General features: G+C 52.6%; 1 protein-coding gene across 1 annotated transcript in view; it reads left to right on the top strand.

Annotated features, from left to right (window-relative positions):
- Nucleotides 1–13,792, top strand: part of LOC113488515 (protein CEPU-1) — a 311,358-nt gene that overhangs the window by 120 nt on the left and 297,446 nt on the right. The gene's annotated exons all lie outside the window — the stretch shown is intronic.

Below are 13,792 nucleotides of genomic sequence, written 5' to 3' on the forward strand. Positions count from 1 at the left end.
GGGGGGGGCAGATGGGATATTATTAGATTGTAATTCTCGGTGTGGAACGGGGAAGGTATTTCTCAGCAGATGTCGGCACCGGCTATTTATCCGCACGTTAGCGCCGGCGGAGCGATTGTCTGCGACGCGCTGGGCTCCCTCACCCCTGCCCCTCTCTGCCTTCTTCCGCACAGAAATCCCATCAGCTCCTTGTTGTGGGAATTGGCTTTTCCAGAGAGCCCCGCCAGTTGCCTTCTGCTCAGCCGTCTTTGCAATTAACTTTGCAGAGCTGATCCCCGGACGGTGAAGCAGCGATCTGGTGGAGGGCTTTTCTCTGCAGGCCAGGCTTTGCTCTGCAGGCCAGGCTTTGGGAGAAGCCCCGTGGGTCCGGGTCCCTTCGATGCTGGGCTGTAAGGAATTGGTGCTTGCTGTAGGAGCTCCTGTGTCTTGCCCGGTGTCGCTGCGGGCAGAGCCAAGATGGGAGCTTGCCAGTCCTGCTTCCTCGTTTCAGAGATGTGGTCCTTGACCCAAACCATCAAATGCTTGGCTGGAGCAAAGGTGGCTGCTAATGCGCCGCAGAGTCGATGGAGAGAAGAAATGGGAGCAGGACATGTGCCCCAGTGCTCCTCTGTCCTTGCTGATGGGGATTTTTGATAACTGCCTGCTCTTTTTCCTTTAATCGGTCATCATAGGAGAATTGCAACAGGGTTGGTGCATCGAGCATGGTCTGAGAGATTCAAAATCTAGAAAAATAGCCAGGAAATCCCTTGTTCAACAGCCAGTGTGCAGAGGTCCCCTTCCCCCAGATCTCGCATCCATCACCTGAGTGCTGACTTGTGCTGAGTTGTGCCTGGTGAGACTCAAAGCAACGCTCTGGAAGGGGAGATCTCCTGCCTTTCCTGCATCTCGGCATTATCTCACCCTCCCACAGCGTTTGTGTTTGTGAAGTGCTGGGTGGTTTTTCCCCTGCTCTCCCTAGGTGGAAGGATATTTGAGTTCAAGCTGGGAAAATAATAAATAAACCAAAGGAACTAACTATGATTCAGTGAGCACTGATTTCTGAGGTTGCTTGGAGAGATGGTTATGATGGAGGAGAGGAGGAACAGATGGGTCTTGGAACCTTTGGGGAGCCTTCCTCCTCTTCCTTATAAAACTGTACAGGGCGGGTGATTTGCCAGAATATCTCTTCCTCCTCAGCACAGGTACTGAAGATGGTGATGGAGTTGCTCTGGGGGCTTGTGCCTGGGGGGAGGAGGGGGCCTGCAGCCTCGTGGGGCTTTAGCAGTGAGATCCCCTGGCTCCAGCTGGGAGATGAGCAGAAATGCTGCTGGTGCCTGACCCTTGCTGAGGTTGGAAAGTGCCTTCACAGCTGCACTTAGAGCAGCAGCACAAGGTCAAGCTGCGTCACTGCCTGAGACAGGGCCAACATTGTAACCTGTAAAATCATCCAGAAAAGGTGTGGTGGTGGTTCTTGTCTGAATGTCTGAGCTTTGGCTGTTGCCTGGCATCCACTCAGCACTGGGTCCTGTTGCACCCTCTGTGCTAGCCCCTTGGCTACACCCTGGTGTAGTGATGGGGCAGGAGTAATGCTGTCTTTCTTGGATTTGGGGTTCTTTTCTAGCTGTGCCCTCCTTGGATGTAGCCACATCCCTTTGCTTGTGCTGGCTCCCTCTGTGCAGGGGCTGGGCAGGTTTTTGCTACAGGGCGGGATGACAGGATCATGGGGGTACCCCCAAGTCAGGATTTCACCTGCTGATGAGCTGGGCCTTCCCAGTCACCCTGCAAAGTGTTTAACCCCTGAGATACTACTCCCAAGCTTCAACCAGATGGACATCTGGTCCAGCACGGCGATGTCAAGGCAGTTTGATGCCAAGAGCTGCAGCGCTTGAAGGTTGCACCCAACCACTGGAAGGGTTACAGGCATTCACCTATATGTTGAGATGTCCTGCTGTGAGCAGTGGGAGGACTCCTGGCCCTTTGTGGTGACAGAGCTGGGATTGTAGGGGGAGACCCTGGTCCTGGCTCCAAATTGGAGTCCTGCCCATGGATAGGGCACTTTTGCAAGCTTTTTACCGAAATAAAGCTGCTTTCCCTGCTGCATGGCGGCTGGTCTGGCCAATGCTCAAAGCTGGGCTTGCTGGAGCAGTCGGCTTTGTCTCCACCAGCGATGCAGACGGTGCTTTGTGATGAGCCAAGCAGCTGGGCTTGGCTTGCAGAGGCAGGGCAAAGCCACACTGGGGAAGGAGACCTGGTCTGCAGCGACTGGAAGAAGAATTAGGAGATTTGGTTCAGGTTTTGTCCCTCTTGGCAGCTTGACTGAGCGAGCTGGGCTGCGAAGGATCTCCTGAGGGTAGTCATGAAGTATTTATCTATGGGTTGGAATGGGCATGGCTTGGCGCTGCCAGATAAGAGGGATCAGTGTGATGCTTTGCTCTGAAATTGGGCCAAATTGCAGCCTCAGGATCCTAGCTGTTGAAATGGAAGGACGTGTATACATCATGATATTTAGTCTTTTTATAAGCGAGATAAGCTAGAAGGACAAGAAAGGCTGAGGTAGGCGGGTGTGAGGTGGCTTGGTCCTGCCCTGGCTTGACTGTGCTCTAGGACCTGAGGGATGAGGATCATCCTGGTCCCTGTTGCAGATCCTGGCCAAGCCCCTTCTCCTTATTTTCCCCCTCAAACTTTGATCTTTTTTCTTCAGCCTTTAAGCACTTCCAGCCGTGGATTTGTATGTTCAATATCCAGCACAATTCCTGTGGTGTTGCTGGGGGTTAGCATAATGGCAACAGTAATGCAGGGAATTATCAGAGACATTATCAAGACAGTCAAACCCAAACTTTGCAGCTTTTCCCGTTCACCCCTAAAAGCAGGAGTGGCTTTGTGTGTGGTGTGACCTGTAGGTGCTGGAGCCAGGCCATCAGGTCATCTCATCTAATAGCAAATCCTTTGTCCTTAGAACAATAAATCCAGTGTTTCATTCTCTCACTTGCATCTTTTTATGTCCATTTGCACATTGAAATCTCTTCAGCTGACTCCTGCCAGTCTTTACAAAAAGCTTTTGCAGCTTCAGATGTTTCAAAGATTGAAGGGTTGCCCATCAACCGGAGAGCTTTCCTTGTAAGCAGTTCTGGCTCTGCAGAAGGCAGTGGGAGGGAGGTGAATGTGTTTGGAAGAAATGGGGAAGTGAGGCAAAAAGAGAAGGGGTTTTGTACCCTGTTCTCCTGGGGGAGGCATTTTTTTATCTCTAAATCTGTGTAATTGATGCCCAGATACTCTGGTGATGAGTGCCTTAGAAATGCATCTGCAGTAATAATCTAATATCCGTTTGTTAGGGCTCCAAGGAAATCTAATAATACTGATGCTTTGCCTAATAGAGCTCCTTTCATCCCAGGATAAAATGCAAGGAGTTTGAGATGGAAAAGACCAATTTTAGGTCGTGCAGTTCATCTCCCTTCCAATGCAAAGTCTCGAGGTATTTTACACACATTAAATAATTAAAGAGCAGTTATGGTCAGGGAGGCAACTAGGTGAAGAAAGCAGCAGCTGTTGAGCAAGCACACAGCCCAGCTCCCCGGGTCTGCTGCCAGCACTGCTCGCTGCGAGGAGGAGAGCTGGGAGCTTGCTGAGGTGACACACTCCCATCCCACTCCTGTGGCGAGGTGTGAGCTGGGTTTTACTGGGGTCTTACTGGTCTGGACACCTGAGCAATGCTGGGGGTGGAGGTGATGCTCCTGACTTATCTGACCATGCCCAGCCAAGCACTGCTGCTGCCATGCTGGTTAATGATGATGGCTGCTCCTGGGAGATCGTCCCTGCTAGGTGGGGATTTATCAGGGCCATCAGGATTGGAGGCCAGCTGGGACAGCTTGGTGGCTGTAGGAGTGACCTCACCTCTTTGCTGACCACCCATGTGAGTGATGGAGGGTGGTGACGGCCGCTGGAGCTCAGCCATGCTGGAAGCCGAAGTGTCCTTTCTGCAGGAGCAGCTTCATAGAGGAGCTGCCACCCAAGTTTCCAGTTCACTGTCGGCTCCTGGCACTCATTGTAGCAGAAATATCTCCTTCGGTTTCTGGTGGTTGTGATCACTTTGTGTCACAGAATCATCGGGGTTGGAAAAGCCCTCGAAGCTCCTCCAGTCCCACCATAAACCTCACCCTGACCATTCCCAACTCCACCAGATCCCTCAGCGCTGGCTCAGCCCGACTCTTCAACCCCTCCAGGGATGGGGACTCCCCCCTGCCCTTGGCAGCCCATTCCAACGCCCAACAGCCCCTTCTGCACAGAAATCCTTCCTCAGAGCCAGCCTGACCCTGCCCTGGGCAGCTTGAGGCCATTCCCTCGGGGCCTGGCGCTGGCTCCTTGGCTCCAGAGACTCATCCCCCCTCTCTGCCCCCTCCTGGCAGGGAGTTGCAGAGGGCCAGGAGGTCTCCCCTCAGCCTCCTCTTCTCCAGACTGAACCCCCCCAGTTCCCCCAGCCGCTCCCCAGCAGACCTGTGCTCCAGACCCTGCCCCAGCTCCGTTGCCCTTCTCTGGCCACGCTCGAGTCATTCAGTGGCCTTTTTGGGGTGAGGGCCCAAAACTGAACCCACTCATCGAGGGACGGCCTCACCAGTGCTGAGCACAGGGCTCAGATCCCTTCCCTGTCTCTGCTGGCCACGCTAGTGCTGACACAGATGTTGGTTGGTTATTTTCAGAAAGCAAATGTATGAAGGACCTGGGTTTATGTTTGCAAGTGATGCTCTTCAGCTCGGGTCTCTTAGTTGCTGGACCCAAAGCTGGGGTGATCCCAGCTCTTCCCTGGCTTGATTGCTCACTGCTGGGAAGCGATGCTGTGTAGGGTTTTATTCCCTCCTTGTGTAGGGATTCCCCTAAGTGCCCTAAAGTGGGGATGGGCAGGATCTGTCTGCTGGGCTTGGCAGGGAGAGCAGCTCCTGCTCCAGATGCAGGAGACAGGGGCAGCGGGGGCTTCCATGGGGCTGCGGCTGCTGTCGGTTTTAGCACATTGTGTCTCCAGGTTCCCCAGGACGGGACTGGCAGGAGGGTGGGATTTGGGGATTTGTAGAATTAATGATATCTGCAGTGAGGTATCTGGCCCCTGCGGCTCTGTGCAGAGCAGAGCTGGCGGCAAAGGGAAATCACCTGTGACCGGTTCCTTGGATCTGCCCTCCTGTAAATAATCATAGATGAAAATGTCAAGCCCAGAGCTTCTAATGCCAGGCTAAAGGAGGGGATCAGCAGAGGGAAATGCGTGTGTTGGCGTGGGAGGGCGAGAGATGGAGAAAGCGATGGGGGGAGACAGTCAGTGCGAGACAGAGATGCAAACCCTGGGCAGGGGGAGGGCTGGAGCCGAGCTCCTCCGCAGGGATGGGCTGGGGGACACCCCGGGGGGATCAAGCCCATGTGGGACTCTGCAGCGACAGGAAGGCGTTGCTGGGTTGAGTGGTACCTTGCTTTAGGATGCTCTCCCTGGGACTGTGGTCCCAGCTTCCCATGCCAGCTCCCAGTGCCAAGAGTTTGCCTCAGGGAGGGGATTTTTGTAGTTAAACATGCAGATGTGCCCTTTCACCCACGCAGCCTGAGGGATGGCTGCTCCTCTTCCCCCAGCCAGGGCTCTGCCGCCTCCTCTGATAAGACAGCTTCCTCCTGGTCCTTTGCTTCTCTGCTGAGAGTGCTAATTAGAGGGCCAATTAGTGTTCAAGGTCAATTTGATTTGCACACTCACTCCAGTAGGAATCGGAGGGAGCCCGTCTCCTCGTTTTGCACAGCAGACGCTGCCGTGACTGGGGGTCACCGCCGAGCCAGGCTGACTCGGAACAGGGAAGAGGGAGGTGAGACGGCTGCTCCCTCTCTCCGTCGCCACCCCGGCAACCTGGCGATGCGCCGTGCACATCTGGGCTGCTGCCGCGCACATCTGTGCAGCACTCAAGTGGTTGATGGGAAGCGGCAGGTAACAGGAGGACCTCTGCCACTGTGCAGCCAGGGTTTGCTAATGGAGAGTGAAGCTCAGAAGCACTCAAATGGGAGGAAAAAAATAAATAGATTTGGGAAGCTCACAGAGGTGATAGCGAAATGAAAGAGGAGTGGAGAAATGAAGGGTTTGGAATTGTTTAATTTACATCGACACCAGTTTTGCTGCAGAGGATGGTAGTAGGTCGCAGTCCTCATCCAGAGTCATCATCCTTGTCCTTGGTTCCCCGTGCCGAATCCTGCTGCAGCTCTCTGGGCAGGAACACTTTGCCTCATCTGGGGGTTGGGATGGCACTCGGGAGGGATGCAGGGATCCCTCCAGCAAGTCATGTGTGCGGGGATAAGCCTGGCAGCTCCAGTGTGGCACAGCTGGGTCTCTGGTCCTTTGCACATCAAACTTGGCTTCCCCGGGTGTGTGGCTGGTAGCAGAGCGTGCTTTCTGTGCCTGCCCCAAGTGCAAGGGCACAGCAAAGGCGTAGGAAAACACCTTTATGTGGTTCTTCCCCGGACTTGAGTTTTGTCTGTGTTCAACGGCAGATACAGTGCACAGACCAATGCCTGGAAAATATTTTGTGCCTGAGGTGGGGGGTTGCCCACCCTGCACAGTCAGCGTGCTGACAGCCCCCCACCCTGACCTTGCCATGAGGATTTCTGGGCACAAAACAAGGAGCAGATGGAGCAGGAACCTGTACCCAGCCACGGGGCACCCTGCCCGCCCAGCTGCCCCATCCCTGCATCCCCCCAAAACCCTGTGGGTGCAGAAATACCCATACGGTGTGCGGGCAGGCCCGGACACGCGCCCTCAGAGATGCAGGCACGTCCACCATCTCCACCAGCGCCTGCCTTCCCCACAGCCAAAGCTGGCTGTGTGAAATCTGTGCTGGGGGCATCCGCTTGATACCAGCTCCAGTCCAAAGCCGATGAGAAATGCACAGACCGGCAGTGCCGGACTGCATACTAATGGTGTGAGAGCTCGCAGGGAGCAGGGAAGAGAAAGGGAAGGAGCCAGACTGCAGCTCCTGGCTACCCGCGATTGATTTATTACCAGGTTTGCTGATGAATGTGTGAGAAATGCTATTGGTGATAAAGCAGAAAGCCCGTAATTAAAGTAACAGCTTTCAGTTTTTAAGCATTGCTTGTGTGATTTTTTTTTCCTTTTTTTTTTTTTTTTTTCCCTCCTTTCTGACAAATGTTGCACCTTGGTGCCACTTGGCAGCATCCCTGCCCCACCATCCCATGCCTTTCGGTAGTCGGGGAGGGGCAGGTTATGGTGTGGTTTGGTCAGTGGCTGATTTGGAGAGGGAATGTGGGATTTGGGAGACAAGGGCTCTGCCGTGGTGGCATATGCATCGGCACCGTGCACCAGGGAAATTCCCCTCCTGCCCTTGTGCTTGGCAGAGTGCTGCGAAGGGGGTGGGGAGGATGTGGGACACTGATGCTTTTCCCAGTACGAGGATTGGGACTTTACTTTAAATCATTGCTGTGCGCTGGCAGAAGATGCTCAGCACCTTTGTTGTAAGTGGCTGCCAGGGTCTGCTCCTGCTCAGACCAGGGGTTTGCTCCTTTCTCCTGCCCATGCGTGCGTGTGCAGGTCCAGCACAGCCCAGCGGGCTCAGCAGCCTGAGCATTCCTCATCCCCTCTGGTGACGAGTTGCTGCGGCCACTCAGAGCACCTTTCCCAGCCCCTTTCCCGCTTTATCCCCTCTCCAGGGCTGCCAGGGTGTGGGAGAAGGGGACCCACTGCTTGACAGGGTATGGGGCTGGTGCTCCACGGCAAAATACGTGGTGTCCTCGGGTAGTAAATCGAGCAGAGGCCCCTGCGAGTGAGCGGCTGTGATGGATGGGCCGGCAGATAGAAGGATACGTGTGGTGAGGAATAGGGGGGTGGAAGGGGAGAGGGGGTGAGCACTCTGCTGATGACAGATGGACAGGCAAGGGGGTGTGTGTATAGATATATATGTGTATATATATATGAAAGTAGGTAGGGAAAGGGTCTCTCTGATGAGAGATAGATTGGGAGAGATGGATGGATGGGATATTTATAGTGATGGCTAGGTAGATAGAGCTGGATGTGTGTTGATGAATAGGTGGATGATGGATAGAGGGCATGGATTGTGAGAGCTGGTGAGCTAAAGGGTATATACGGTGCTAGATAGATTAGATAGAAGGATATATGTGATGATAGAGAGATAGTATAAGCAGCAGCCTTTGAGTCCCCAGCAATGCTCCTGCTTTTAGCTACTCTGAGCTCCAGTGTAATCTCATTTTGCCCTGGTAAATTCCTTATCAAGGCAGCTTTTTTAAATGAAATCCCCTTAAAAGAAATGAAAAAAAATGAACAGATCACAACCGGCAGTGCTCCCCAGCTCCTCCACTGACAGCCGCTGACCCGGGCTGGCCGTTTCCATGATTACAAATTAACTGATGCTCTGCAGCAGCTCCAAGTTTTTCTATGCAGCTGCGGTGGGATTTGCCTGGGTGCCGGCAGGGAGATGCTGTCCCTCGGCTGCCACCTCCCTCCCCGGCTCGGGGAAGCCTTTCTGTCCTCGGGCAACCTCGCCACGGTGTCGTAGGCACGGAAGGCATCGGTGTGCGTGATGTCTCCGGTGCTGGCTCACGCACGTTTTGGCAAAGCCCGGTGCGATTCCCGGCGTTCGCCAAGAGGAGGGCTGGGAGACAAACGTTGGCTCCTTTCCCTCTCCCTGCCTCTTCCTGCAAACAGCTGAGGAGCCCCGAGGACAGATTGTGCATGGAGGAGACTGAACTTCCAGCCTGCAGGATTCGGGGCTGCACGCCGGTGGTTTTCCCTTCTCCCTGAGCCGGCAGACAGACTCGGCAGACGTGCAAAAGTCTGTCGTTCCTCTGTGCCGATAGCAATTAAGATGTGCTAATGGGTTCAGACGAGCCCCTAAAAAATGTGGATGTTTCTCTGAGCCTTCTGGAAGCTTTCGCTCATCTGCAAACATTTCTGCTGGTGGGAAAAGCTTTGGGCGGAAAGTCCCAGCGCAAACACGCCTTCTGCGGTGGCATCTGGAGTGACCCTCTTCATCCCACGCGTGGTGTGGAAGGTCAGGGAGCCCTTGAGATGTTTTCTCAGCATCCCCGTGGAGGTTTGACCTCAGCCTGCCTTTGAGAGCAGCGGGATGTTATTTTACCCATCGCGCTGTGTCTGTGCTTGGTTTGAGAGACAGACAGGAGCGCTGGACCTACCGCAGGCTTTGCCTCTGCTCCGCTGCAGTGAAGTGATTCGCACGGAAGCTGGGCATTATTTTTAAAGGGTTTGGTGGAAAATACAGCCCAGACTTGGTTGTCTTCTCTGTCTCATGTTGCTGACGAGGAAGAAAGTAATTCGGGTCTCCCTGGCTCGTAGCTTCACCCAAGAGCTGGCTGAAAAGCAGGGGGGTGTGTGTGTCACCTGGTGATGCTCAGCACAGCAGTTGGGGAGTTCTGGCTGAGACCGCAGGACCTGGAGCCCCAGCTGCCCTGATGCTTTGCTGTAGTTGACATTTTTTGGCTGATGGTCACAGATGCTGGATGCAGGCTCCGTGTTTCCACTATTTTCAGTAGAACTGAAAAATATTTTCCACTTTTTTCACTATTTTCCTATTTCACCTGAGTAGTGTGGTTGGTTTCCCGGGCTGAGAACCTGCAAAGCATCTCTGCTGCAAGTGAATTGTATCCCAACCTTTCTGGTGAATACCTTGCACCAAAAATAAAAGCTAATGCTCTGTTGCTTGTTTTATTTAATGTGGTGGAAGAGTGGGGGAAACACTGAGCAGAACTAACATGCTCACGCTGGGATTTCCTCTACTCTTCCTCCTTACAAACAGCCTTGCAAACCAAACCCGCTTGGCCAAGCGCGTGTGAATCGGAGCATGAAGGCTTTGTGTAGCATCGGCTGCAACCCTCGGCCAGAATATTGCATTTTATTTTAGTGGAAGGGCTCAGCTTTCCAGCACCCGCAGCTGTGCGCTGGGAAGTGGAAGGAGAGATGAGAAGGCAGCGTTACTGATGGTGAGCTGGGTTGCAGGGGTGTAGCATCACCCACAGCCCCTTGCTGGGCTGGTACCTGGCTCTCTGTGCTCCACGAAGGGGTTTTGGGCTGGCATGGAGGTTTCTGCATGACGGCTTTCTGGTAGCCAAGGAAATAAATCAAAACTTGCCCTGCATTTATGAAAGTGCTCTCGTGCTTCCCCCCTGTAGTGTCACCGGCAGAAATAAAGGGATGTGAGGGACGAGGTTGGCTCTGACGGAGGGTGCTTGGTGCTCCTGGGACCCTCCATCCTGTGCGGGCTGTGCCGGGGGGTGCTGGCCCAAATCCAGCCTCTCTCCCTCTGCCGTAATCCAAGCACATATCGATGCTGGAATAGGCAATGCCGAGAAGGTGGGACTGGGTGGAACATAGCCCAGCCAGCCCAGAGCCTTCCTTTGATGCTCTATTAATTAGAAGCATCAGGGAATGTGTGATGGGAAGCAAATACCAGGTGGAAACAGAGGCAGGGTTGCTTAGGAGGGGAGACTTTCCGTGCTGGTGGGCAGGTGGTATGACGTCCTTTGTACCAAGTTTTCGGCCCCTGACGGTAAACACTTCACTAACCTTATTATTATTTTTATATGCCTATGGTGTGCTTCAATGATCTGAAACAAAGCTGTGGCTTTCGACTACGCTTAATGGGAACTATTTGAATTTCTTTGAATTTTTTTCCCTTCTGCTTTGCAAAACGTTAATGCTCCTTACGGAGACGCGGGCTCTGCTCCAGGCAGCCTCCTCCATGGAGTGCTGCCTGCCTGCTGCCTGCCCGCCGCGGCGCGTCCCCTTCCAGCCAGCTCCTCGCTGCCTTTTGATTGATTGATCGGCGTGGCAGTCTAATAAGCGATAACAGCACATATGACAAACTAAACAACCGTCTAATGAATTGATTGACATCCGAAGGATTTGACTTGATGCACAACCCCAGTCACAGATAAGGTTAATGAGGGAGAAATTAAAATGTAGCTCAATGGGTAATGAATACAGCATGTGCCTTGTTGTAACACATGCCAAATCCATCACTCTGAATCAAGCGATGGTAGCAATTTCTAAATTATTTATTGCACCCCTCATCCTGCTGTCTCAAGGGAAGAGGCACTCGGACCGGCTTTTGTATGTTTATATATTTTTTTATATATATATATATATACACCTGTATCTATCTATCTGTGCATTGTGAGGATCCATAGCCAAAGAAAATTGCTTTGAATTTTGCAATTTTCATGTTGTTTTTTTTGTAAACGCAGTAGCAAAAAATACAACAATCCAGAACCTGTCATGCCATTTGAATCATAATAGCTACAAATTCACTCCCCTGAATAAATGGAGAGGCTTATTTATCAAATATATACAAGATGTCTGTCTAGTTGTTAACACACAGAGGTATGAGTAGGCAGAGGAAATCGAGAAAGTTTACATATTCACTGCTATCTCCAGGGACCTTTCCTTTCCTCCTACTTCTTATTCTCTCTCCCCTCCCCCAATCGCTTCTCCAACTTGCTTTGACTTGCTCTGTTTTTCTTTTTTTTTTTCTCCTCCTTTTTTTTTTTTAAATGCGTCTGGCTGACAAAACTTGGGCTGTCAGAAATGATCAAGAGATGAAGTTGCCAAGGAAGGGGAGAGAGATCTGCATGGAGCTTGCGTCTCCCCGTGTCTTGCTGCCTACATGGGAGGGTATCTCCTCCGCTAGCCAGGAGGAGCGCCGGGGACTGTCAGTCTGCTTGAGATACTTATTATCACGTGCATTTATTTCCACTTTAGGAAAGGGGAAGCCAAATTCCCTAGAAATGGGTCTATACTGGTTTTCAAAGGTCCTCCTTGGGGCTAGATGTGGATGGAGAAGCCAGCGAGCGTTGTATGGGCCCCCTGTATTATTATTTAGTCCTGAGCTGGGGTATTTGGAGCCAGGGCTAAGGGATGTGTTGGCCCAAAGTGGGGTGAGGAGCAGACAGGGACCGGGCAAGTAGTTGTTTGGGTCTGTGCTTTCTTGTGAAGCTGCTGTTGGTGAGAGGGTGTTTGCTGCCCATGTCGGCGGCACTGGATGCTGCACGCCTGGGAAATTATCCCCGCTGTGCCTTGATCCGGGCAGGCTGTGAAGTCCTTGGCACCGAGCCGAGCTCTTCCCGTGAGCCTGGCGAAGTCTGCCCTGCTCCGGGAGGGAAAGCCACTTTTGCTCCCGCTTTGTGCCCCCAGCAGTAGCTAATGAGTTCATTTTTGACCTCGGCATCCTTTCCCTCATAGCGAGGCAGGGACAGAAAGGACTCAGGTAGCATGACTTCATCGCAGATGGAGCGAGACTGGCCAGCTAGAGGGGGAAAAAAAAAAAAAATTCATCTCTGCTTATAAAGTGCAGCTGGGTCTGAAGCCATTCAGAGGAAATGGCTGTGGATCCCCCCCGTGCCATTCTTCAAAAATAGAGTCATTCTCCTCCAAGCACTCTTCCAGGATTCATTTGAAACCCCCCATTGTACCTCGGCAGCTATTGGGTTTGGAGCGCAGGAGTTGGCGGCTATTAAGAGGTCTGCTCCTGCCACAGGTGTCCTTTGGAGACAGTGCCTCTCTATTACGGTGCAGCAGGTAGATGCCACCACCCGGCGTCGGGGAGGCCGGGAAAAGCAATCTTAGCAAGGCACCAGCGTTTCAATTAACCGGCAAGACAGCCAACATTTCAGCACCTGTACATCTCTTTCTCTAGCAGCCGGGATGTATTGTATTATAAATAACAATAAGCAGGCCCAGTCAAAGGCTGTAATTGAATCTCTTCATTTTGCTGACTTGGGCGAAAAAGCCCCTTTGAGTGAATTACAACGCCTGTATATAATTTGGGCAACGTGTAAAGGTAACGCGCTCGGTGTAATTAAAGCAAACATCCCTCCCCATCCATGTCGCTGCCCTTGGGGTGCCCAGGAGGAGATCCTGCTGCAAGCATGGGGAGCATCACCCTACTCTCCAAAACTTCACCTTCCCTGAAGGGTGGTCACTGGCGACCGAGTTTTTGATAGCTGTTGAAGAGGAAAAACAAATTCCCTCCTCGTCTTGCAGCATGGGACTCAAACCTCAGCTCCTTTCCACCCATCCCCGGTGACTTTGCCTCCTTTGCCAGGGGAGGGGAGATGGCAGCCTACCTGGGCCAGGGGAGGGAGCAGCAAAAGCTCAAAGCTGTGGGGATCGCTGCTTGCAGGGGGGTCAGGATCCTGATCTTCCCAGTACAGATGTCTCACGATGTCTTGGGTGCATCACCCTGGTACGGGTGTCTCTGTCGTGGTCTCTTTGGGGGTCTCGCTGCTTCGCTGTCCTCTTAGGGCTTTCCCTTGTTAGTGGTACTGCAGCCTCCTTCCTGTGTTGCCCAGCTGTTCCTCAGTCTCCAAAATCCTCGTTTTTGTGGTCACAGAGACCCTCCTGCCTGCTCGTGAGCTTCTGGGCGGTGCCCATCACATACATCCCAGCTGTAAGCCCAGCGTTAAGGAAGTTTTATGGATTTACTTGAATACCAGATTCCTTTCGCAGCTGAAATAGTCACACAGATGATGTTGCCGTACAGGAATGAGCAGTTCGGTTGTCCTTCGCTTTGAGTAGTAGCCAAGAATATCTTTTGGCTAATGGAGAGAGCCAAAAGTTGATGCCTTCCAGATTTTCTGTTCCCTTCCATCTCTTGAGCCTGACTACAATGCTCGCACTCGACACCCACCCTCCTCCTCTCACCAATCCAATCCAGACATCTCCCGAAGGCCGGCACATTTTTCAGCCCAAATTTTACACTGACAGAATATATTACATCTGCATTGAGGCAGAATATAAAGTGAAGAGGAGCTGGGG

Source organism: Athene cunicularia, assembly GCF_003259725.1.
Source record: "Athene cunicularia isolate RWA chromosome 24 unlocalized genomic scaffold, athCun1 chr24_part1, whole genome shotgun sequence".
Taxonomy (NCBI): domain Eukaryota; kingdom Metazoa; phylum Chordata; class Aves; order Strigiformes; family Strigidae; genus Athene; species Athene cunicularia.